Source organism: Doryrhamphus excisus, linkage group LG14 (assembly GCF_037039965.1).
Source record: "Doryrhamphus excisus strain RoL-2023G ecotype Guam linkage group LG14, RoL_Dexc_Guam_v1.1, whole genome shotgun sequence".
Classification (NCBI taxonomy): domain Eukaryota; kingdom Metazoa; phylum Chordata; class Actinopteri; order Syngnathiformes; family Syngnathidae; genus Doryrhamphus; species Doryrhamphus excisus.
The window spans coordinates 2,881,378-2,906,800 of record NC_136370.1 but is presented as its reverse complement, the minus strand read 5'-3'; the positions used below and the strand labels follow the sequence as shown (position 1 = coordinate 2,906,800).

At 42.9% G+C, this 25,423-nt stretch overlaps 1 long non-coding RNA gene across 1 annotated transcript in view; it reads right to left on the bottom strand.

Annotated features, from left to right (window-relative positions):
* LOC144901696 (uncharacterized) overlaps window positions 1–25,140 on the bottom strand; it is a 51,685-nt gene extending 26,545 nt beyond the window's left edge. The window contains exons 1-2 of the long non-coding RNA XR_013629756.1: window positions 25,051–25,140; window positions 19,123–19,285 (exon numbers count right to left, since the gene is read on the bottom strand). This is a non-coding gene — a long non-coding RNA (uncharacterized LOC144901696). The remainder of the gene's footprint in view (window positions 1–19,122; window positions 19,286–25,050) is intronic.
* Window positions 25,141–25,423: the final 283 nt, after the last annotated feature.

Sequence of the window (25,423 nt, the reverse complement as noted above, 5' to 3'; positions counted from 1 at the left end):
TACGTCCTCTTGGAAGGCAAGTTGTAACAATAAAAGAATAGAGAACAGGCTGAATAGATGTAAGATATGCTAACACAATGCTTATTCAGCTACACAAAAAATAAACATAAACAGAAAAGGTGTCCAGTGTTTATGGAACATAAACACTTTTTTCATTTATAAGTCGCTATGGAGTATAAGTCGCAGGAACAGCCAACCTATGAAAAAAAGTGCGACTTATAGTCTGGAAAATACAGTATATACCGTATTTTCTGGACTACAAGTCGCTCCGGAGTATAAGTCACACAAGGCCAAAACTGCATAATTAGGTCGAAAAAAACATACATAAGTCGCTCTGGAGTATAAGTCGCATTTTTTGCGGGTACCGTATTTTCTGGACGATAAGTCGCTCCAGAGTATAAGTCGCACAAAGCCAAAAATGCATAATTAGATCAAAAAAATATACATAAGTCGCATTTTTTGCGGGTACCGTATTTTCTGGAGTATAAGTGGCACAAGGCCAAAAATGCATAATTAGGTAGAAAAAAAACTTACATAGGTCGCACTGGAGTATAAGACGCATTTTTTGTGGGTACCGTATTTTCTGGACGATAAGTCGCTCCAGAGTATAAGTCGCACAAAGCCAATATCATAATTAGATAGAAAAAATATAGAGAAGTCGCACTGGAGTATAAGTCGTATCTTTTGCGGGTAATTTATTTTATGACCAAAACAGACATTACGTCCTCTTGGAAGGCAAGTTGTAACAATAAACGAAAAGAGAACAGGCTGAGTAGATGTAAGATATGCTAACACAATGCTTATTCAGCTACACAAAAAATAAACATAAACAGAAAAGGTGTCCAGTGTTTATGGAACATAAACACTTTTTTCATTTATAAGTCGCTATGGAGTATAAGTCGCAGGAACAGCCAACCTATGAAAAAAAGTGCGACTTATAGTCTGGAAAATACAGTATATACCGTATTTTCTGGACTACAAGTCGCTCCGGAGTATAAGTCACACAAGGCCAAAACTGCATAATTAGGTCGAAAAAAACATACATAAGTCGCTCTGGAGTATAAGTCGCATTTTTTGCGGGTACCGTATTTTCTGGACGATAAGTCGCTCCAGAGTATAAGTCGCACAAAGCCAAAAATGCATAATTAGATCAAAAAAATATACATAAGTCGCATTTTTTGCGGGTACCGTATTTTCTGGAGTATAAGTGGCACAAGGCCAAAAATGCATAATTAGGTAGAAAAAAAACTTACATAGGTCGCACTGGAGTATAAGACGCATTTTTTGTGGGTACCGTATTTTCTGGACGATAAGTCGCTCCAGAGTATAAGTCGCACAAAGCCAATATCATAATTAGATAGAAAAAATATAGAGAAGTCGCACTGGAGTATAAGTCGTATCTTTTGCGGGTAATTTATTTTATGACCAAAACAGACATTACGTCCTCTTGGAAGGCAAGTTGTAACAATAAACGAAAAGAGAACAGGCTGAGTAGATGTAAGATATGCTAACACAATGCTTATTCAGCTACACAAAAAATAAACATAAACAGAAAAGGTGTCCAGTGTTTATGGAACATAAACACTTTTTTCATTTATAAGTCGCTATGGAGTATAAGTCGCAGGAACAGCCAACCTATGAAAAAAAGTGCGACTTATAGTCTGGAAAATACAGTATATACCGTATTTTCTGGACTACAAGTCGCTCCGGAGTATAAGTCACACAAGGCCAAAACTGCATAATTAGGTCGAAAAAAACATACATAAGTCGCTCTGGAGTATAAGTCGCATTTTTTGCGGGTACCGTATTTTCTGGACGATAAGTCGCTCCAGAGTATAAGTCGCACAAAGCCAAAAATGCATAATTAGATCAAAAAAATATACATAAGTCGCATTTTTTGCGGGTACCGTATTTTCTGGAGTATAAGTGGCACAAGGCCAAAAATGCATAATTAGGTAGAAAAAAAACTTACATAGGTCGCACTGGAGTATAAGACGCATTTTTTGTGGGTACCGTATTTTCTGGACGATAAGTCGCTCCAGAGTATAAGTCGCACAAAGCCAATATCATAATTAGATAGAAAAAATATAGAGAAGTCGCACTGGAGTATAAGTCGTATCTTTTGCGGGTAATTTATTTTATGACCAAAACAGACATTACGTCCTCTTGGAAGGCAAGTTGTAACAATAAACGAAAAGAGAACAGGCTGAGTAGATGTAAGATATGCTAACACAATGCTTATTCAGCTACACAAAAAATAAACATAAACAGAAAAGGTGTCCAGTGTTTATGGAACATAAACACTTTTTTCATTTATAAGTCGCTATGGAGTATAAGTCGCAGGAACAGCCAACCTATGAAAAAAAGTGCGACTTATAGTCTGGAAAATACAGTATATACCGTATTTTCTGGACTACAAGTCGCTCCGGAGTATAAGTCACACAAGGCCAAAACTGCATAATTAGGTCGAAAAAAACATACATAAGTCGCTCTGGAGTATAAGTCGCATTTTTTGCGGGTACCGTATTTTCTGGACGATAAGTCGCTCCAGAGTATAAGTCGCACAAAGCCAAAAATGCATAATTAGATCAAAAAAATATACATAAGTCGCATTTTTTGCGGGTACCGTATTTTCTGGAGTATAAGTGGCACAAGGCCAAAAATGCATAATTAGGTAGAAAAAAAACTTACATAGGTCGCACTGGAGTATAAGACGCATTTTTTGTGGGTACCGTATTTTCTGGACGATAAGTCGCTCCAGAGTATAAGTCGCACAAAGCCAATATCATAATTAGATAGAAAAAATATAGAGAAGTCGCACTGGAGTATAAGTCGTATCTTTTGCGGGTAATTTATTTTATGACCAAAACAGACATTACGTCCTCTTGGAAGGCAAGTTGTAACAATAAACGAAAAGAGAACAGGCTGAGTAGATGTAAGATATGCTAACACAATGCTTATTCAGCTACACAAAAAATAAACATAAACAGAAAAGGTGTCCAGTGTTTATGGAACATAAACACTTTTTTCATTTATAAGTCGCTATGGAGTATAAGTCGCAGGAACAGCCAACCTATGAAAAAAAGTGCGACTTATAGTCTGGAAAATACAGTATATACCGTATTTTCTGGACTACAAGTCGCTCCGGAGTATAAGTCACACAAGGCCAAAACTGCATAATTAGGTCGAAAAAAACATACATAAGTCGCTCTGGAGTATAAGTCGCATTTTTTGCGGGTACCGTATTTTCTGGACGATAAGTCGCTCCAGAGTATAAGTCGCACAAAGCCAAAAATGCATAATTAGATCAAAAAAATATACATAAGTCGCATTTTTTGCGGGTACCGTATTTTCTGGACTATAAGTCGCACAAGGCCAAAAATGCATAATTAGGTAGAAAAAAAAATTACATAAGTCGCACTGGAGTATAAGACGCATTTTTTGTGGGTACCGTATTTTCTGGACGATAAGTCGCTCCAGAGTATAAGTCGCACAAAGCCAATATCATAATTAGATAGAAAAAATATAGAGAAGTCACACTGGAGTATAAGTCGTATCTTTTGCGGTAATTTATTTTATGACCAAAACAGACATTACGTCCTCTTGGAAGGCAAGTTGTAACAATAAACGAAAAGAGAACAGGCTGAATAGGTGTAAGATATGCTAACACAATGCTTATTCAGCTACACAAAAAATAAACAGAAAAGGTGTCCAGTGTTTATGGAACATAAACACTTTTTCATTTCTAAGTCGCTCTGGAGTATAAGTCGCAGGAACAGCCAACCTATGAAAAAAAGTGTGACTTATAGTCTGGAAAATACAGTATATACCGTATTTTCTGGACTACAAGTCGCAAGTCACACAAGGCCAAAACTGCATAATTAGGTCGAAAAAAACATACATAAGTCGCTCTGGAGTATAAGTCGCATTTTTTGCGGGTACCGTATTTTCTGGACGATAAGTCGCTCCAGAGTATAAGTCGCACAAAGCCAAAAATGCATAATTAGATCAAAAAAATATACATAAGTCGCATTTTTTGCGGGTACCGTATTTTCTGGAGTACAAGTCGCACAAGGCCAAAAATGCATAATTAGGTATAAAAAAAACTTACATAGGTCGCACTGGAGTATAAGACTCATTTTTTGTGGGTACCGTATTTTCTGGACGATAAGTCGCTCCAGAGTATAAGTCGCACAAAGCCAATATCATAATTAGATAGAAAAAATATAGAGAAGTCGCACTGGAGTATAAGTCGTATCTTTTGCGGGTAATTTATTTCATGACCAAAACAGACATTACGTCCTCTTGGAAGGCAAGTTGTAACAATAAACGAAAAGAGAACAGGCTGAATAGATGTAAGATATGCTAACACAATGCTTATTCAGCTACACAAAAAATAAACATAAACAGAAAAGGTGTCCAGTGTTTATGGAACATAAACACTTTTTTCATTTCTAAGTCGCTCTGGAGTATAAGTCGCAGGAACAGCCAACCTATGAAAAAAAGTGCAACTTATAAGTCCGGAAAATACGGTATGTTTTGGCTAAATATATATGGCTACATTTGTTTCAGAGAGAAAGTTCTTTTCACAAAAAGCCTTTTTTGTTGGGAGCTGATATTTTGCTGAAAGTGACCTATGTTCTACTGCTGGTTACTTAAGAACAGAAAAAGGAAGAAATAAACTTTTGTTTTCTGGTGAAAGATGAGATTGTAATCTTTTGGTAGGTACCATGTTTATATAGCCCGACAACACAATATTCTTTGTGCCTGGAAAAATGTCTGGGATTGAATTAGTTAATTGATTGTTAACCGGGAAACAATACACTAACCAGGATGTACACTAACCGAGGTTCCACCATATAATGTTGTACTAGTTAGACTTCTACGGCCATCATTCTCGATTAAAACGCTACTAAATGCTTCTGGTGACTATGTTAGCATTAGCATAATGCTTCATAGTGCTTTGGCGGGGGGGCTGAGCACGTTGTGTGCATGAACGACCACAACTCTTGTTGACTAGCTATTTAAGTTCCTGTGTGTAATAGTAAACAATGGTGAGTGAAAGAAGCAACGTCCAGATGGATCTCTTCCATGTGCTGAAAAACTGTTCACTGTTATTTTATAGTCGTATAAGTGCTGATATTTGCATATTTTGATGGCAGGATTCTCCTCAAATTGAGCCATTGTGTCTTTTGTTTCAGCGTCTGTTATGTAACATATTCAGGCCTTTAGTGTTTGAGTCCATAAATGTCTCTCAGTGCCTGAGAGTCGTTGGAAAAGGTGAGTGCTCGGTGATGGACACTTAGTACCCTGAATAGAATCAGTGTACACGGTAAACTTGTTGAAGTATTCCATTGGAGACCAATTTAGTTCCTGTGTGCTGCTGTCCCAAATCTATTTACTGGTGTTGCGTCCTCACGGAAATTGACTATGGCGGTATTTACCCTTTTCCTCTTCTTCGCTCCTTTTTCACTGTGAATTGCCATCACGCTACGACACATTCATCGCACAAAAAATAATACACCTGCCAGCTTTTTTTCACGTCTCATCCATTATCCATGTCACGTCTTGGCACGCTGGTGATGTGTCGGCGATCCCGGGATGCGAGAGATGAGATCCAGTTTTTAACACCAGAGAGGAGAGGTGTTTGGCGTTGGTGCGGATGCGGATGCAGCCTTAGCGGAATTGTGTAGTGTGTAGTGACAGCAGCTCCTTGAGAAAAGCCAAAGTAACGTATGGTCTTATAAATGAGGCCAGAGGATAACGTCGCACCCCAGATTGATGATGCCACCGTGTCGGCAGTGGATTAGACCGGTGCTAAAAACGACGTCGGCGAGGCTTCTTGGCGTGGCCTCTAACGGCAGAGATAACCGTCCTGTCCTCTCCGCTCTCCTCCAGCCTGATAAATAACGACCCTGCTGCATCGCCGGCCGCTCCGACGGCTCGCAGCCGCTGCATAATTTAAAGGCAAAACATTGTTTTGTTTTGTCAGCAGAGTGCGGCGTCATCCGCAGAGATAAGTACACACATATCGATTTTACAGCCGCACGCCGGTGATCAGCATTGACCTGACTGGAAAGTGATGACATCACGCTCTGTCTTTGATGTCATGATGACTGTCAGCAGTCATTACTTCCCCTCTGAATGACCATGAGTCAAACGAGGGGTTCACTGGCAGGTGAAGGGCAGAATCCTTTTAAATCCATCCATCCTGCCAACATTGACATTTTATGAGTACTCCACCATCAAATGGAAGGATTGCGTATTATTTGTTCTGTTTTGTTGGATTTTTTGGTAATTTTGTGGGAGGGAAAAAACAGAAATGATGAACTAAAAAAAGCCAGCCAATCAAATATATCTGCGATTGGAAGTACACGTTCGGCTCCAACGAAGAACAGGCGAAAACCGGTGTCCCTTATGTCGACGCCGTGATGCTGTAGCATGATGGAGCCTTTACTTTGAGCGCTTCGTCATGAAATGATGAATTAGCAGTGATGGACACTTACTACCCTGAATAGTCGCCATCTCTGCTACGTAGCGGAGGTTGTGTACACGGTACACTTACTGCAATGATCTGAAGGAAGTATTCCACTGGAGACACAGTACTTAGCTCCTCAGTGTTACACATTTTATGGGAAATAGCCCACCAGGTGTGAGGATCTGAACTGTGTTGAAATACTTCTTAGTCCTAGTTTTTTTATTCATTCATTCATTCATGTTCTACTGCTTATCCTCACAAGAGTCGCAGGGGTTGTTGGAGCCTATCCCAGCTGTCTTCGGGCGAGAGGCAGGGTCGACCCTGGACTGGTGTCCAGTCACAGGGCACATATAATCAAACAACCATTCACACTCACATTCATACCTATGGACAATTTGGAGTGGCTAATTAACCTAGCATGTTTTTGGAATGTGGCAGGAAACCGGAGTACCCGGAGAAAACCTACAGGGTCTCCTAGCTGTGAGGTCTGCACGCTAACCACTCAACCGCCATGCAGCCCCCTAGTTTTTTTAATTATCTGAAATAGTTCATATTTGTGAATAAATTATTTTGGTGTAAAACAACCCAATGTTGTTGTTTGATGTGGTATAATTGTTTAAATATTTGAGCTTTCACAAAAGCAAAACCAACGGTGTCAAAGTGAAAGTTAGGCTTGAAATGTATAATTTCACAAAAATCTGGTTTTCTCCCCTTTTAGTTGGGAGCTGATATTTTCCTGAAAGTCACCAAATTTTTGACTACTGATTACTACAGGACGGAAAAAGGTAGAAACAAACTTGTTTTCCTGATGAAAAAGGGGAGTCTAATCTTTGTATTGGTGGATTCCATGTTTATATAAACATAGCACATAATATTCCGTGTGCCTTGAAAGATCAATCAAAATGGCCAGTAGTGAATGAGTGAGCTGTAAAAAGTCACGATGTACTGGATAATAAATGATATTATCAGCAGCATGCTGACCAACAGAAACTGGCAGCAAAGGCTTGCGTACTAAACAGAAGAGATGCTCGAGGCAGCCTCATCTTGTGATCATTCCGCCTTGTATTTGATCAGGAAATGCGTGTTCAGCGCTTTTTACTTACAAAATGTTAACAACGACTGGAGCCATACAGAAATATACTTGTGTAATAATGGATACTACATGGACTATTAATCAACCAGAGTTCTTCTTCGGGCGAGAGGCAGGGTACACCCTGGACTGGTGGCCAGCCAATCACAGGGCACATATAGACAAACAACCATTCACACTCACATTCATACCTATGGACAATTTGGAGTGGCCAATTAACCTAGCATGTTTTTGGAATGTGGGAGGAAACCGGAGTACCCGGAGAAAACCCACGCATGCACGGGGAGAACATGCAAACTCCACACAGAGATGGTGGAATTGAACCCTGGTCTCCTAGCTGTGAGTCTGCACGCTAACCACTTGATCGCCGTGCCGCCCCTAGGAAGAAGCAAAGCTTATTAAATCCTACCCCTCCATCTGGTACTTTTACAATCAGTAACTGTTACATTTGTTCACTTCCTGCTTTCCTAATATAGTTTAATTAATTTTTTATTTTTATTTTGGATATGAGCATCCAATGACATAATGGTTACCATAGTAAGTGTCAATATAGTGATCAACTGCTTGTATTGTTTCTTGAACTGGCTCATCGTTGTGCATTGTTTGATTTCCTTACTCAATCCATTCCAATCTTAGCAAGACATAGTGAACGACAGTTTCCACTGGACTTTGCGGCAGCAGCATTTTTAGACTCCAACAACTGCTGTTGTTGAAATTGCCGGTAATTAGAACTCAATCAGATCATCATTGTCAGCCGTTGGCAGCGTTCTCCTCTGCTGTCGAGGTGGAGTTGTGACCATGCAGCTGGAGATGTTCATGCATTCAACAATGAGTCACGTAAGTGTTGATGACTGTGGGTCTTTATATAGTGGTGTGATTCCGCAGCGCCTTCCTCCTGCTTCAACTGTAATGTATGTGTTTTCACCTAAAACGCAGCGCGAGGACTGAATAATGAATGGTGGTGGGGGCTAACTGTCCGTCAAAAGTAGGGACTTCTCAGCTGACTTCAGGAGACTTTAATGATGAAGCTATCAGGTTTGAGGTGCTGCTTCATTAAGTGTAAGCCATGTTTTAAGTCACAAGTTAACATTTTTTTACTGTCAAGAATTCTGTTTCCATTTTGGTAGCCAGCTAATAGGATGCTAATAGGATGCTAATAGGACGTTTTGTGACGCCTGATCCCGTTTCTTTGGACGAGTAGTTAGCATGTAGGCCGGACAGCCAGGAGATCAGGAGGACCTGGGTTCAAATGTGGAGTTTGCATGTTCTCCCTGTGTGTGAGTGGGTTTTTTTCTCTGGGTACTCCGGTTTCCTCACACATTTTTCCTCCCCCATTCCAAAAACATGCTCATTGGCCACTCCAAAATGTCCATGGGTGTTTGTTTATACCTCACAGCTAGGAGACCCAGGTTCAATTCCACGCTCGGCCATCTCTGTGTGGAGTTTGCATGTTCTCCCCGTGCATGTGTGGGTTTTCTCCGGGTACTCCGGTTTCCTCACACATTCCAAAAACATGCTAGGTTAATTAGCCACTCCAAATTGTCCATAGGTATGAATGTGAGTTTGTCTTTTTGTCCCAGTACCAGTCCAGGGTGTACCCCGCCTCTTGCCTGAAAACAGCTGGGATAGGCTCCAGCACCCCCGCGACCCTGGTGAGGATAAGCGGTAGAAAATGAATAAATGTTTGTCTATATGTGCCCTGCCATTGGCTGGCGACCAGCGTACCCCGCCTCTTGCCCAAAGTCAGCTGGGATAGGCTCCAGCATACCCTCGTGAGGATAAGCGGCATTGGAAATTTATATTTTGGGCTTAAACCTGCATTGCGTCATGAGCGAACAATGGTAACTGAAGAGAGACACATCATTGGCTGGTGGTGGTATAAACGCAGGGATCTACTGTATAAACAGGAAGTTACATGAAGTAAGACGGGCCAGCTTATTGTTTTTGCCCACCAATCAAATGATTTAGCACCGCCCCTTTCGGTGCCCCGTTCTTAGCGGCATAGCGTCTTTGGAGTATCCATTGGCTGAAGAATTCTACAACAAAAGTGTACCGCAGAGTGGAAACTTTTAACGAGTTGAAACGTCGCGTCCTACGTTGGTGGCCGTGCCCTTCTTTCAACCTCCATCCAGAAGTCGTCACAGCAGAACCGGCAGTGACGAACAAGCCGCCGCTCTCCGGCCTCGTCACTCCGGCGGCTGACAGAAGTTAATTTTAAGCCAACTTGTTGCCGCGCATTATCTGGAGCGCTACACGCTAGCATGCCAACACACTGAAATGAAATAGTTGTATTATCTGGATGAAACAGGGTGGTCTGGTGGTCGGACATCAGTGGGCAAAAGGGGAAATAATGAGTTCTTTCAAGGCAGCGGCGAGGGCGTCTTGCAGACTTCCCGGGGAGAGCTTAAGGAAACATTTAATTAGAAAGTGACAAGCTTGTGCGGCGAATAACAACGTTTGTGACGCCGGCGTGGCAGCACCGACGCCTCAAAAGACGTGCAATCAATTGATCCTGAAGAGGCTGGGAAAAATAATTAGCCGCCCACGTCGTTGTCCTCCGCTCTGAGAAAGACAAGAAGCCGTTAATGATTCCACGCCGCCAAATGATTTGCATACTCCGCTCGGTGACAGTCCTGTGCCAAATTTCATTCCCCGCGTTAACGTGTGGGAGGCAGGTGCTCGCTGTGACAGTTGGACTAAATAAATTAGTCATAATGACTCACTGCTAGCGTTTTTAGGAGGGAAGCAGCAGCCCAAAACAGCTTTCCACATCCCACATGTCAGATGTAGACTCAACGTGCACAATCGAGGAAGAAGTCTTCTTCTGGAAGCGACACAACAACACCACGCAAGCGCTTTCTGGCTCAATCGTGGCTTTTGGCTGTAACATTTCACTTCCTGTACATCCGCCACCTTTTAGGTACCGTCCCACTGCTGGTGGCACCCAAACAGAAGATGCCAAGATCTGCACGCTACAAATCAAGCAAGCAACAAAACCACAACGGAATTGAGAGAATTATCTTTTTCATTTTTCTATATACGTAATGTCCGTCGCCACATCGCGGTTTTTCAAAACTATATGAATAAATAAATCATGCCTGTTTCTGAGAAGCGGATCCCATGATGGTTTCGCTCTGCGGTCCACCACCGGGTGGCACTGAGGCACCCGATGTCCACTCAGTGCTGCAAAGCTGTGTCACCCGAGCCAGCTCCACAGCATCCAGGGCCTTGAGGAACTCCAGGTGGATCTCAACCTGCCATGGAGGAGCCCACTATAGAGTCCTCAGACACTGCTTCTTCACTTCAAGTATTCCATCCACTCCATAGCTTGTGTTGACCGTGCAACTTCCCCCTCCTGAGACAGGGGGACAACGGTCCAGAATCTCTTCAAAGCCGTCTGGATGCGGTTCTCTATCTTCTTCTTCTTCTCTTTTTTGGCTTTTCCCTTCAGGGGTCGCCACAGCAAATCTATCTCCTCCAGTTGTTCTCTAGGGCTTCCCCAAGTCCGAGTTTTTGCCTCAGCGACTGCCAAAGCCTCACGTCGCTCGGTACTCTAAATGACTCTTTTGAACGCATATTGTTTTGAGAAGCAAGGAACACAGAATGCCAACCACAACTTGGCTCACAGGACAAAGTGGATAGAAATGTCACCGTAGATGTACTACACTGCTGATGAAGATGTCAAAACTTCATGACAATAAATCAGAACTATCCCTTTAACTAGGGAGACCAGAAGTCTTATTTTGCCAGGACATGTCCACTCGGTGTTCACCGTTTTTCATAGGACTATTACAAGTGTACATAAATTGGCCGGTTTCACAAACAATGAAAATGAATCAGATGATTTTCAAAGAAGGAAGTACATTTTTGCATAGAGGCCTACTATCAACAACTGTCAGTCCTCTGCATCAATCTCCTGGTATGGCTGCTAATCCAAGTTCATCATTTTATAAGGCTAATAGATTATTAGAAAACCCATCTAAAAAAATCTGAACTAAAACTAAAATCTCTTACCATGCTGTTAACTACTCCCTTCAGAGAGCAGCACAAACTGGGTCTAACAAGGACAGAAAAACGCTGCACAACTGTGCAAGAAGACAAAGTGTGTAGTTTAAGACAAAGACGCCTCACAGGTCGTCACCTGGCAGCTGCACTAAATAGTAGCCGTCAAACACCAGTGTCAGTATCAACAGTGAAGCGGCCACTTCAGGATGCTGGACTTCATGGCAGGACTGCCAAGAAAAAGCCATATCTCAGACTGGCCCAAAAAAATTCCAAGTGATCCCAAACTTTTGAGCGATGGTGCTATATAGTCTGGCCCCTCGTCAATTTAGTTAAATCAATTAAATCGGCCCACGAGTCAAAAAGTTTGCCCACCCTTGCTGTAGACTAGGATAAGAAAAACAAGGCTAAAATAAAGTAAGAGTAAAGCTAAGTTGGTCTAAATTGAGATAAAATAAGACGTGTTAGGCTAGTTGACGATAAACTCAGCTAATCCGATCTATATCACAGAAGGGATGAAAGCCAGATTAACTGCGCTTTAGTAAAGTGTGATGTTAGCATTGCTCCGGCGGCCTCTAAAACAGAGTTACACATGGAGACACCGTGAGCTTATTTATGGCTTCCATAAAAGCCAGTAAGCGTGAAAGGTAATAAGGGTGGAAGATGGAGGACAAGAGCGGGAAGCAGCTGCGAGCTCGGCTCGCTGAGAGAGCATAGTTTATCAGGCGGAGGATCGAGCAGCGCTCAAATCAAACATGGGGTCGGACCAAACACACAAAGCCGAGCCCACCATCACGTGGAGGAGTGGGGAGACGGTGGGCGCCTAAAAGGTTCTCCTTGCGGATAAACTCACATCACGGCATATGCACCAACAATTTCACACCTTCTCGTTAGGCCGCGACCGCCACCACAAAAGCACAAATTCACGCTCTTCCGCACAATCCCGGCGGCCGCTTTCATGCAGACAATTTCCCACTCTACCTCTGCCAATTTTATAGCCAAAAAAGGAGAGAGAAAGAAAAGAGGCTCTGCTCGGTGGCTGATAAAGAGCACATTTTGACTCCCGACCGCCTCCAGATGAGCGAGTTCAGTCGAGGTTTGCGGATTTGTGTTGCCACTCTTTGTGTCGCCTTATGTGCTAAACGTAAAGGTAGCAGGGAACGATGGATTGGGAAATCTGCACAAGTAAGACAACATAATGCTACTTCAGGTGCATTTTAGGCTCAGCGTTAAGAAACAACAGACAAATGCTACTCTCTCCAACAAACCATACTCGATACTAGATATTGTTATGCTTGTTAATTACAATCATATACCGGATCATTATTATAGCCTGTAGGTCAATGTTTGGCATCTCACAGGACAGGCAACAAAGATTGGAAGGATACGGGTCATTTTTGGCCTCTCTTTGGCTGTTTTATTAAAGATTTATTAAAACCTTGAGGGCTCCAACACAGATCCTTGTGGAACTCCACTTACTGTCCAAATTTGTGAATTTCCTTCAAGGGTTCCTTCTTTATAGAATATGTGGCCAAAACTATTTCAATGTTGAACAAAGCAAAATGTGTTCTCAATCAGAAATTTAAAAAAGAATAAAATAAAAAATATATATATTAAAAACATTTTTTATTAAAAAATACAAAAATTAAAAAATATAAAATAAAGTCAAAAATAAATAAATAATAAAAAGATTTTTAATTATATTAGGAAAGCAGGAAGTGAACAAATGTAACAGTTACTGATTGTAAAAGTACCAGATGGAGGGGTAGGATTTAATAAGCTTTGCTTCTTCCTACTCCTTTTGGACATGTGGAACTGGGAACTGATTATGGGATGCACTCAATTGTAATCTGGTGCATGTTCAAATTAAATAAAACCATTACCATTACCATGTACATTTACATTTACATTCTTGAGAGCATGTACACTTGCTACTCTCTCCAACAAACCATACTAGATATTGTTATGCTTGTTAATTACAATCATATACCGGATCATTATCATAGCCTGTAGATCAATGTTTGGCATCTCACAGGACAGGCAACAAAGATTGGAAAGACGCGGGTCATTTTTGGCCTCTCTTTGACTGTTTTATTGAAAAACTTTGAGGGCTCTAACACAGATCCTTGTGGAACTCTATGTACTGTCCAAATTTGTGAATTTCCTTCAAGGGTTCCTTCTTCATAGAATATGTGGCCAGAAATATTTCAATATTGAACAAAACAAAATTTGTTATCAATCAGAAATTTAAAAGATAAAATGAAAAATATATATATATTTAAAAACATTTTTTTATTAAAAAATACAAAAATTAAAAATAAATAAAATTATAAAATAAAGACAAAAATAAATAAATAATAAAAAGATTTTTAATTATATTAGGAAAGCAGGAAGTGAACAAATGTAACAGTTACTGATTGTAAAAGTACCAGATGGAGGGGTAGGATTTAATAAGCTTTGCTTCTTCCTACTTCTTTTGGACATGTGGAACTGGGAACTGATTATGGGATGCACTCAATTGGAATCTGATGCATGTTCAAATGAAATTGAACCATTACCATGTTCATAGCCTGTACGTGTCACCTAGTGACCAGTGTAGAATCCTGCAATCACAATCTGAATGTGTCGTTTTTTATCGTTTGTACACTTTTAAAAAACGAGATACGGCCATGTGACGAGAAACTATTTTATCGTTATTTCGGTTTACAACTTATGATGGACTAACAAGCTACATTTACACTCTTGAGAGCATGTACACTTGTACTGTGTGTATGTATGTACAGTATGCGCTCACTCAGTCACCTTGAGTAGGCTTAGGCACACTGCGCTGCCATCTACTGGCCCGGCATACACACTTCATCCCGAGGAGCCATTTCTGCAGGCTCAGGAAGAAAAAGCAGCGTGCAGACAATGTCGCGTTAGTGTTGACACCGGCGTGTGTTAGAGGGGTTTAGCGTTGGTTCGAGTGCAGCGACACGGATGCCCACCTGGATGCAGACAGACAGGTGTGAAGCGACGCGTCAGGAGGCTGAGCGCTCATGCGGAACTGCATCAGCTTAGCCGCACTAAGCTCCATCTGCAAGTGTGTGCGGGTTTTATTTGCAGAGCAGTTAAGACTTTCGAGGCTTCTAAGGTAAAGATGAGCGTGAGGGGCGGGGCTAAAGTGTGAGGAGGAATGTGAAAATAAAACTATTTGCATATTGTCAATAGGAGTGCTCAATGCTTTATATATGTATGTGTGTGTGTGTGTGTGAGGAACATGTGTGGGTTTGTGCGTCTGACTCAGTGCAAAGCCGGAGATGATCAAAGGCGGGACAGACTGCGGAGGACAGCGCCAAGCAAAGATGGATGCGCTCCAGTCCTCACATCACAAGGCTGTCTCTCTCTGTCACACTCCCAAATTGCCCAGTGAACAGCTGATAAGATGCGCCGGGGGTCGAGGGGCGCTCTGACTTCGTCTTTTGCGGGGAGCAAAAACAAAACGCTGGGTGTTTCTTCTCCTCTCTGGAGTTCTGAAATGGAACGTAACCGAAACACAGGTTGTCATCCTCCCCCCGCCCCCCTCGCCCCCCACTGGCAGGTTGCGTTATTGGAGGTTTCCCTATAACCCTCAGCAGGGGTATGAAAACTGCAGCCCGCAGGCCACATCAGGCCCGCCAAGTGTCTTAATCCGGCCTTCCGGACATGTCCAAATTCCTCCTTTAAACATTTAACATGAAAACTGTAGCCAGCGACGTGACTTGCAGTGCTATTGTGGCACGCTCAATGTTGTTGTTACAGCTGGACTACCCAGCATGCTTTGCGGGCATTTGGAAATAACATGTTTTGCGCTTAGATGTTTACCACCCACATAGTAGTCACTTATTTATATGATGCGTTCACTTGAATGTGAACGCTTTGAATGTGTTGTGGTTTTTTTGTTTTGTTGCACCGTGAGCAAGTATACCATTCTGACAGCCCCTCAGCTAAATTTCGAGCATGATTTAACAAATGATTTAACTATACAGTACCACATGTAGCTATGTAACACAGTGATACACAGACTTGCTTGGAGTATCTGCTGGAGGCTAGCAGCCTCTTGTCACCAGAACAAGTCCTTCACGTGCTCAGACTCGACAGCCTTGGGCGTCTGGGCATTTTATTATCGCTTCAGGCTCTCATTTCAAAGGACTCCTCCCCTCGCATATACAGACTCCAAACAATGACATTACACTTTGGAGAAGTTAGACATTTTCTCCAGAGGCCGTCCGTTTAGGTGCCATTGATTTGTCTCCTTGCATGTCACTTTTAGGAAATTGAACCTTTCATTATTCTAAGAGAACTCGTCTCTGGTCTTTTTTGAAGCCAGCTGCTCTGATTTTGGTGCCACGTTACAAATAAAAGCTTGCCTGAACCAACTAGCTACTAGCCACTAGCTGCTAGCCAGTAGCCGCTAGAAGCTAGCCACTAGCCACCCGCTAGAAGCTAGCCAGCCGCTAGAAGCTAGCCACTAGCCAGCCGCTAGAAGCCGCTAGAAGCTAGCCGCTAGCCAGCCACTAGAAGCTAGCCACTAGCCAGCTGCTAGAAGCTAGCCACTAGCCAGCTGCTAGCCAGCCGCTAGAAGCTACCCAGCCGCTAGCCGCTACCCAGCCGCTAGCCACTACCCAGCCGCTAGCCGCTAGCCACTAGCCAGCCGCTAGCCACTGCTGCCTCTCTTGGTAATCTTTAGAGTGTAAAAGTACTCTTACTTTTTTACTTGGTATTTGTATGACTTTCAGCTGAGGCTTGCCAGCTTCGGGTCGTGTTTGTTGACACATGGTTGAAACACGATTCCCGTCCAGCCTCACGTAGACTCGCCCCAGGTAAATTGAGTTTGAGACCCCCGCTTTAAATCAATGACTAAGTTCGTCGGCGATGTATTTATTTAATCCCCCTTCATCCCCACCACTTAATTTCCATGTACCTTCCAAATGTGTTCGTCATTGACTTGCATTGCATTTTTGTCAGCTGCATTAAAGACGTGAACAAGGGTGCTAATCTGCATGCTTATCTGCCTCCAGACAGTCACTAATATCCTTTTTAAAAATCCCGCCAGTTTAATGAGGCAGTAAACCTCTTCATTTTGCTCTTTGGTGGCAAGTCTTTGGAAGGTGAGAGTGTCAAAATAAAAAAAAAACATGGCCGCCACGCTCGTTATCAGGCCTCCACTTTTGGGAAGCACTTATTGTGTGGTGTTTGTGCTCTCTTCGCTAATCAGTATGAATTATTAATTTTGCTGTGCACGGTTTCCCATCTCCATTCACTGAGCTACAAATGTGTCTTAATGCTCAGCACCGAGAGCTGGAGGAATAAAAAATAGAGGGGGCGCAGCAGGTTGCGCATCTGCACTCCCCCCGCTGAGGGTTTTACAGGAGGAAGGCTTTGACGCTAATCCCGCCAGCCGGGTACAGTAGGAACGAGGACGACAGAGTGATCCCACGCTGCACCTCGGAAGAGTCACCCAATGGCACCACTGTCAGAAGCGCTTAACTGGCAAATTGCTATTTAAGGCTAGCGCTCTTAGCAGATGCGCGTCTGATGCGCGATGATGGACATCCTTTTTTTTTTGCCCGTGGGAGAGAAGAAGCTGCCTCTGAAATTAAACTACAACATATCATCGCAGCCTGTGAACCGTGCATGACCACAACTTCCTGAACGAGCCTTTATTCTTGTCACTTCTACAGAAGGACAAGCCAAATAGTGCAATCATCCGTCCATGCATATACAACACACTGTGCAGTCACACAAGGGGTGACAGGACGGGATGATTGGGCGATCAACGGGGGAAAAAAGGGGATTTGCATGCACGGACAGCTGTTAGCTTACCTTGGCTATACAAGGTGCTCAGTCAGGATAAAGTCTTGTATAGTATAATGTAATACTTCCAATAAATACAGCACAAAACCTAGGATGTAGTCATGTACCTCCCCCAGCTGGGATAAAGAAATAATGCACGTTAGCATGCTAAGGTCACATGTTTTATTTGCCGTCTGTACGCCAGATGTCAAGGCCTGTCAAGTTTTATATTTTGGAGGAATAGCATGCCAAATATGATTGTATTTTCGGAAAAATATGCTTGGAAGCATTCAGGGAGTTGTTGTGAGACTGATGTGAAGTTTGCATCCTGCACCATGCCATGTTTTTTTTAAAAAGCTTTCATTTGATATTGATGGATTGTGCAGTTTTCATAAGTAGGTTTTCTTCTTACTGTATCCAAAAACAACATCTTTTCTACAGACAAGGCGTCTGTAGAATCTCTATAAAAAGGACATTTTTCTGTCTTTCACCTCATTAGTGAGATGGTTAATTTTCAAATTCAATACTTCCTGTCAAAGACCCAAGATTTCTTTCGAATGGAACATGCACAGAACACAAATCAATATTCCTTTGGCGTATACATGACCCAATATTCAGGTGCAATATTCCGGTTTTCAAACCGTGCACAACCGGGTTATTGCGGTTATGATAGGGTTATTTGACTGCATGTAAACGTAGCCATTGTCTAAATTGAACGGTTTAGTTTAATAACGTTAACCAAGGCACCACGGTACCTATTTTTTGTGGCCCCTAGCAGTCAGGGGTCCTTGGAACTGTCCTAACTTTCTCCCCTTGTACGCCGCCCCTGGCCAATGTCACTCATGATGGATACATTGAAAAATGTACAATTACAATTAATCTTCTGGACTATAAGTCGCATTAGGCCAAAAATGCATAATTAGGTAAAAAAAAACATACATAAGTCGCATTTTTTGCAGGTAATTCATATTACAAACTACTTGACCAAAACAGACATTACGTCCTCTTGGAAGGCAAGTTCTAACATTAATAAAAGAATAGAGAACAGGCTGAATAGATGTAAGATATGCTAACACAATGCTTATTCAGCTACACAAAAAATAAACATGAACACAAAAGGTGTTCAGTGTTTATGGAACATAAACACTTTTTTCATTTATAAGTCGCTCTGGAGTATAAGTCGCAGGAACAGCCAACCTATAAAAAAGTGACTATAGTCCAGAAAATACGGTAATCCATGTGATCGGTATTGGCATCACCTTCTGCATTCATAATGATTTCATATTCTTTTCTGTATTATGGTTGTCTGGAATGAATGAGTTGGATTTCCATGATTTCTTAAGGGAAAAATTGCTTCAGTTTTTGCACATTTTGATTTTTTGAAACCAATGCTTGACTGTATTCCTCGAATACTCGACTTGGTGTACGGGTTAAATCTGCATTCACCAGCCAATCAAGACAACATCCGGCCTTGTGTGATTCTCACATGATGGAGGCAACAATGACATTAGTGGTTCAGGTCCAGGGTGCCTTGGAGCCCGTGTACTCCATGTGCATCCATCAAGAGACAACAACACTGTTAAAGCACCCTTGACCAGGACAATAACATTGAACAGCATCAAAGTGTCCCTTCACAGCTGGATTATGATAGAAAATGTCTATGGAGTCCAGCACCAGGGTCACATCGAGTCATTACTGCTCTGATCCCACACCTCCTACAGACCTTGACTCCTCTCACCTTGACTCACCGCCACGCATGCTGCTGCTGCTGATGATGATGATGATGATGATGATGATGATGCCGCCTTCGCTGGGCGGGGATTCCTCGGGAATAAAGCCAATCCATCATGCTGCTCCTCTCCAATAACAGGAAAAAAAGCAGGAGAGCATGTGGAGCACAGCTGAGGAAGGAGGAGAAAGAACATTTAACATCCAACATTCAAGCCTGGCAAAGCCATTAAGTGTAAACAAAATCCCTCAAAGACAAACGTGGAACTATTTTGGGATTCTTCACGGGGAACATTTGCAGGATAAACATGCACCAGCATCACAGGCCGGCAAAACGAGCACAGGGATAACAGGAAGTTCTTTTTTTATTTCAGTTTGATTAAATTCTTATAGGGCGGCATAGCGGCGAGTGGTTAGCGCGCAGACCTCACAGCTAGGAGACCAGGGTTCAATTCCACCCTCGGCCATCTCTGTGTGGAGTTTGCATGTTTTCCCTTGTGCATGCATGGGTTTTTTCCGGGTACTCCGGTTTCCTCCCACATTCCAAAAACATACTAGGTTAATTGGCGACTCCAAATTGTCCATAGGTATGAATGTGAGTGTGAATGGTTGTTTGTCTATATGTGCCCTGTGATTGGCTGGCCACCAGTCCAGGGTGTACCCGGCCTCTAGCCCGAATACAGCTGGGATAGGCTCCAGCACCTCCCGCGACCCTCGTGAGGAAAAAGCGGTAGAAAATGAATGAATGAATAAATTCTTATATCTGCATGTCTTTCGTGTGTTTTGTGTACAGTGTGAGCGACTTATGCGTTAATGTAGGCGTAAGTTCGGACATGCAGGGAAAGGCCACTCCCACAGCAGTTCAGTAACAGAACCCAAGGATGCACCTTTAATTCCCAGCGACGTCGCTAAAACTTGCGGATGAGGCTTGACCTCCTTTTAGCGCTTACAAAGCCGTTTTATAGTCCTTCACAGGTGTTAAATGTTTAAGGCCGGGTCTTGTTTTGCAAATAAGTCCATTTAGCTCAACTACACAATAGCCTGAGACGTGAAGCCTTAAACCTCCGCAGGCAGATTATGAATAATGACTCCAATCTGGCGTGCTATTGGCTGGGCCGGGGCTCAAGCAACCCTAAAAGCGTATTGTTCTCTCAGCGATTCAATCATTCATCCCCAAAAATAAGCAGCCAGAGAAATAAAATATTTGATTCTGTGCCTGCCAGCTAAGTGGAACACATGGATGAGCATCAAACGCCTCCTTTTTAAATGTTTGAAGAAAGAACCGTTGCACTCAGCTGTAAAGCTTTCTTTAGTCTGCACTTATTTTGTCACAATGGGGGGTGCTTGTGCTTTCATTTTAAAAAGGAGCGACCCTGCCCCCGCATATAACTATTGATTAGCAATTAGACTCCTGACAGATAGTAAACCGGCCACAAGCTTGATTGGAATTGGTTGAACGAAGCAAACAAACAACTACAAGATCTGCAATCACCTCCGCTAACTGGTCCTGGTTGACCTGTGGTCCACCCATCCATCCATTCATCCATCCATCCATCCTTCCATCCAGACAGGATGTGTTAAACAATCATGTTAAAGGTACATTTACATTATTTACTTGCAATTCAAAAATATTTTTTTTTAGTTTTCTATCTGTGATGTCACCTCATGCGGCGCATTCTCAGCGGGACTTTCGCTACCTGTTGAGTGATGCAATGCAGCCTGAAAGCGGAGTAACACGGCGCTAAATCTCATCTAAGGAGAACGGCTTTGTCCTTAAATGGACTCACACAGGATGGCGGGGTCGATTCCCCACTGTGGCCTATTTGACAGCCTCGAGACAATGATGCAAAGGTCTCTTATGAATCAAGGAAGGCTGCAGCCATCCACTTTGGTACGTGAAGTGCCTTATGTGCTCTTTAGCGTTCATTTATTCTACATATATATGTCAGTTTTCAGATACTTAAGGTCGTACCTCTTATTTGTACATGAACAGTATCCTTCTCCTTCGCAGGACAAGTTTTGATACTTTGTTGTAAAAGTCACCTCACCCGCTGGTGTGAACTGTGATACACCATAATACACACAGTATGGGAGTGACAGGGAACTGGACACTATAAACCTTGCTATACAACCTGCACTTGGTGTTCCCAGTCTCACTTGTTTGCTTGATTTTTTTTTTCCAATTGGAGTTCAACAGTTGTCGTTGTAATAATAAATAATAATACATTTTATTTAAAATGTATTATTATCCCTAGACGATTAATGGAGCGCAGATGGAAGTAAGCTGACCTGGTGACGTTATTGATGTGGGATTGGAAAGATAGTGTGCTGTCGAGGATGACACCCAGACTCTTGACCTGAGGGGAGGTGGAGACTAAGGAGCTGTCGATGGAGAGAGAGAAGGAGTCAACTTTAGATAAGCTGGATTTGGTGCCAATGAGTAAGAATTCAGTTTTATTGCTATTAAGTTTCAGAAAGTTGGAGGTGAACCATGATTTTATTTCAGAGAGACAGGAGGTGAGGGAGGGGGGTGGGAGTGTCGAGTTAGGTTTGGAAGAGAGGTAGAGCTGGGTGTCATCCGCGAAGCAGTGGAAGTGAATGTTAAATTTACGGAAGATATGGCCGAGGGGGAGAAGGTAGGTTATGAAAAGAAGGGGCCCCAGGACAGAGCCCTGGGGCACACCTGTGGTGACTGGGGAGGGGTCGGAGGAGAAAGACTTAAGCTGTATGAACTGAGTTGTGTTAATGTCCAAGCAATTGTAGCAATTCTACACTTGATTAAACATACTTGAGATTTGCCGGATCAAAATACAAAATTCTATGTATAGGAACATGTCATAGCAGCTATCTCGTGAACCCAATATCCTGTATCGTCTCGAGCCGACTGCTATTAATAAATGTTTGTGCAACGTCATATTATTGGTGACATGCGACAAACAGAAACTGGTGGGCGCCACGACCCAAGACAGTAGTAGGCTGGGCCCCATTCTACGTATGTGCGTGTTATGGTACACGTTTGGAGTTCAGCACGTTGCCCTTATTTGTATTCTCCCATCCAGGCTCCTGACACAAATGCAAATCATGCAAAAAGAAGCCATCATTTTCGGGGGGCTATCAAATCATGGAACATGGCGCTCTCACTATCATTTGAAAAGGCCGTATTCAATGAAGGGGAACGATGGATATTTGGCGACATTGAACACCACGGTGCTGCATCCCTCCCAGTGATTTGTAGTATGTGCGTTGTCAAAGGGAGGGGCTTTGAGGGTGTGTGGGGGGACGATCGGGTGAGAGTTAATTACGTTGAGTAGATTCTCTTATTCTTCCAGCTTACGTGCTCGCTCGTCCTTGTGGCCGCCAACAACCAATAAAGCAAATGTCGAATGATCACCTCGTCATCCTTTTCATAGCATCTGACCGACACTACGACATTACTTTTACTTTTACTACTTCTTTCTAGCAAATAGTCAAAGGTCACACAGCCAAACTGTTTCACTTATGTCTTTTTTTTAGCACTAATTGTTCGGCCATCCTTGAACACGCTAAAGTTACGTGCTGTGTGAGGAAGGCTGAGACTTATGTGAAAGACTTCCTCAGACGCTGCACGGTATTCTCTATTCTTCCTTTCACCTTGTCCTTGTTCAACGATGGTAATGACGTGCTTAAGTACGTAGAGGTGAGGCTTAATAATGTTAGCTCTGTGTTTTGTTTCGGGGGCGCATAGTCTCATGCCGTTTGAGCTCATACGTCTATTCAGCCGAGTAATGAGCCTCCCGTTGAGTTCATTTCGTTATCGATTTGTGTAACTTTGTTTTTGATAATTATTAGTTGCAATTTTTTATTCATTATTCTTTGGATGCCATGTTGGAAGATCACAGTTCACAGGAAAGCAATTGTACTCTAGGAAAAATGCTGTGTGATGTAACAAAAGTTGAACTTTTTGGAAGGCGTGCCCCCCATTACATTTGGCGGAAATGTAATTTCAGAAAAAGAGCATCACAGCAACAGTAAAATGTGGTGGTGGTAGTGTGACGGTCCGGGGCTGTTTTGCTGCGTTAGGACCTGAAGATCACAGTTCACCACTTCTTACCGCAGCTTGTCACCACTTGTTATGAATAAATCCAAACACAAGACAAACCAATGTTTGGCCACTCTAGAGCAGTAAATCCCAGGAACCCCCCACCCACCCAAGAATGATATATGCAGTTGGTTTTTGTAACAATTAAAGCCAGAAAAGCTACAGTATGGAGACCATGCCATCATCAAGCGCCACTGTCTGTAGGTATAGTGAGACCATGGAGAGACCATAGACCATCTTTCTTACGCCTCTGAACGTGATCGTTACTCCTTCCCTTCAGCAAAAGGCTTTCGTTTCGAGAGGAATTATGCCGCGCAGACAAGAAAGAGCCACAGCCGTTTACGGGTTTTATCAGTTAAGGAACTGGGTTTACATTATTTTGGACAACATTATACTACAGTAGTTCCCACTACTCACGAAGGTTACAGTCAGACCACCCACTCTACTTTTTACACTTGGCTCACACCCCCACACCCTCAAACCCAACTGACCTTTAGGAAAATGCTGTGTGACGTAACAAAAGTTGAACTTTTTGGAAGGTGTGTCCCTCATTACATTTGGCGGAAAAGTCATTTCAGAAAAAGAGCATCACAGCAACAGTAAAATATGGTGGTGGTAGTGTGACCTTCCGGGGCTGTTTTGGTGCTTTAGGACCTGGAAGATCACAGTTCACCACTTCTTCTTCAGCTTGTCACCAATTGTTATGAATGAATACAAACACAAGACAGACCAATGTTTGGCCACTCTAGAACAGTAAATCCCAGGAGACACGCCCCCCCCCCCCCCCCCCCCACAGACTGATATATGCAGTTGGGAAAAAAAGACATGTTTTTTTTGGTAACAATTAAAGCCAAAAAAGTTGAACTTTTTGGAAAGTGTGTCCCCCATTACATATGGCGGAAAACTCATCTCAGAAAAAGAGCATCACAGCAACAGTAAAATATGGTGGTGGTAGTGTGATGGTCCGGGGCTGTTTTGGTGCTTCAGGACCTGGAAGATCACAGTTCACCACTTCTTACCGCAGCCTGTCACCACTTGTTATGAATAAATCCAAACACAAGACAGACATTACATTTGGCGGAAAAGTCATTTCAGAAAAAGAACATCACAGCAACAGTAAAATATGGTGGTGGTAGTGTGACGGTCCGGGGCGGTTTTGGTGCTTCAGGACCTGGAAGACTTGCTGTGATAAACGGAAGCTTGATGATTTTTTTTGCAACAATTAAAGCCTGAAAAGCTACAGTATGGAGACCATGCCATCATCAAGCTCCACTGTCTGGAGGTACATTGAGACCATGGAGAGACCATCGCAGCGACCTGGAACATGTCCTGCCGTAGTTTGGGAATCACTGCTTCACACCAACTCAAGTTACGGTCTTACAAGGCCAGGCTACAGCAGTTTCAGGGTGTTGGTAATCTTGTATCCCAGAACATCTTTATGTTCTATACTGGTCACCTTCCAGGAACCAGTATGAGAGCACGGATTTAACACAGCAGCTCCCCATTCCCGCCAGCCAGTGGTTTAGACACAATGGCTGTCTTGGCTTACTTTTAGGGGACAGTAAAGTTACATTGTTAAACAAGCTCTACACCGACTTTGAGTGACTACTTAAAAAACCGACAAGCCCTGAAGCTAACAGAAAAGAAATCCTCGGCTGATGGCGACTTTTCTCGTGCCGGTGTGATTTACCGACCCGGTCACCCCGCATGATGGTACCTGCTCATTATTCCTGCCTCCCACATGACCTGACAATGACAGTTTCCCACGCAGACAAGACAACGACACAATGGGCTGACGAACGTGACGGCTGTCTCTTTTGTCAACGTCAACAAAGGCTTTGAGGCTCAGACGCGTTTTACCTTCTCGTTTCTTCGTCCTCGCTCACGTCTCGTGTCGTCACTCTTCCGCTTCCCGTGTTTGGACGAGTCTTCGACTCGTGTGGCGACAACCTGCAAAGACATAAAGTGACACTTCATGTAAGTCATTGTTAACTCCAAAGGGGGGGTCTGGGGTAAACCAGGCAGACCGTCCTTGTGGGTACACAGTCTTACTGTTAAGGAGACATTAACACTTCCTTCTTCGCGACATAAACTAACCTTTCTGTCCGTCGTGAGAACATAGTAACAGATGATGTTAAACACAGGAAGTGAACAGACAGTAATGGCTGACACACAAGTGCAGACATGGTGAATTGTGAAAGTGTAACCAACTTAGTAAGTTTAAGAATGTTCC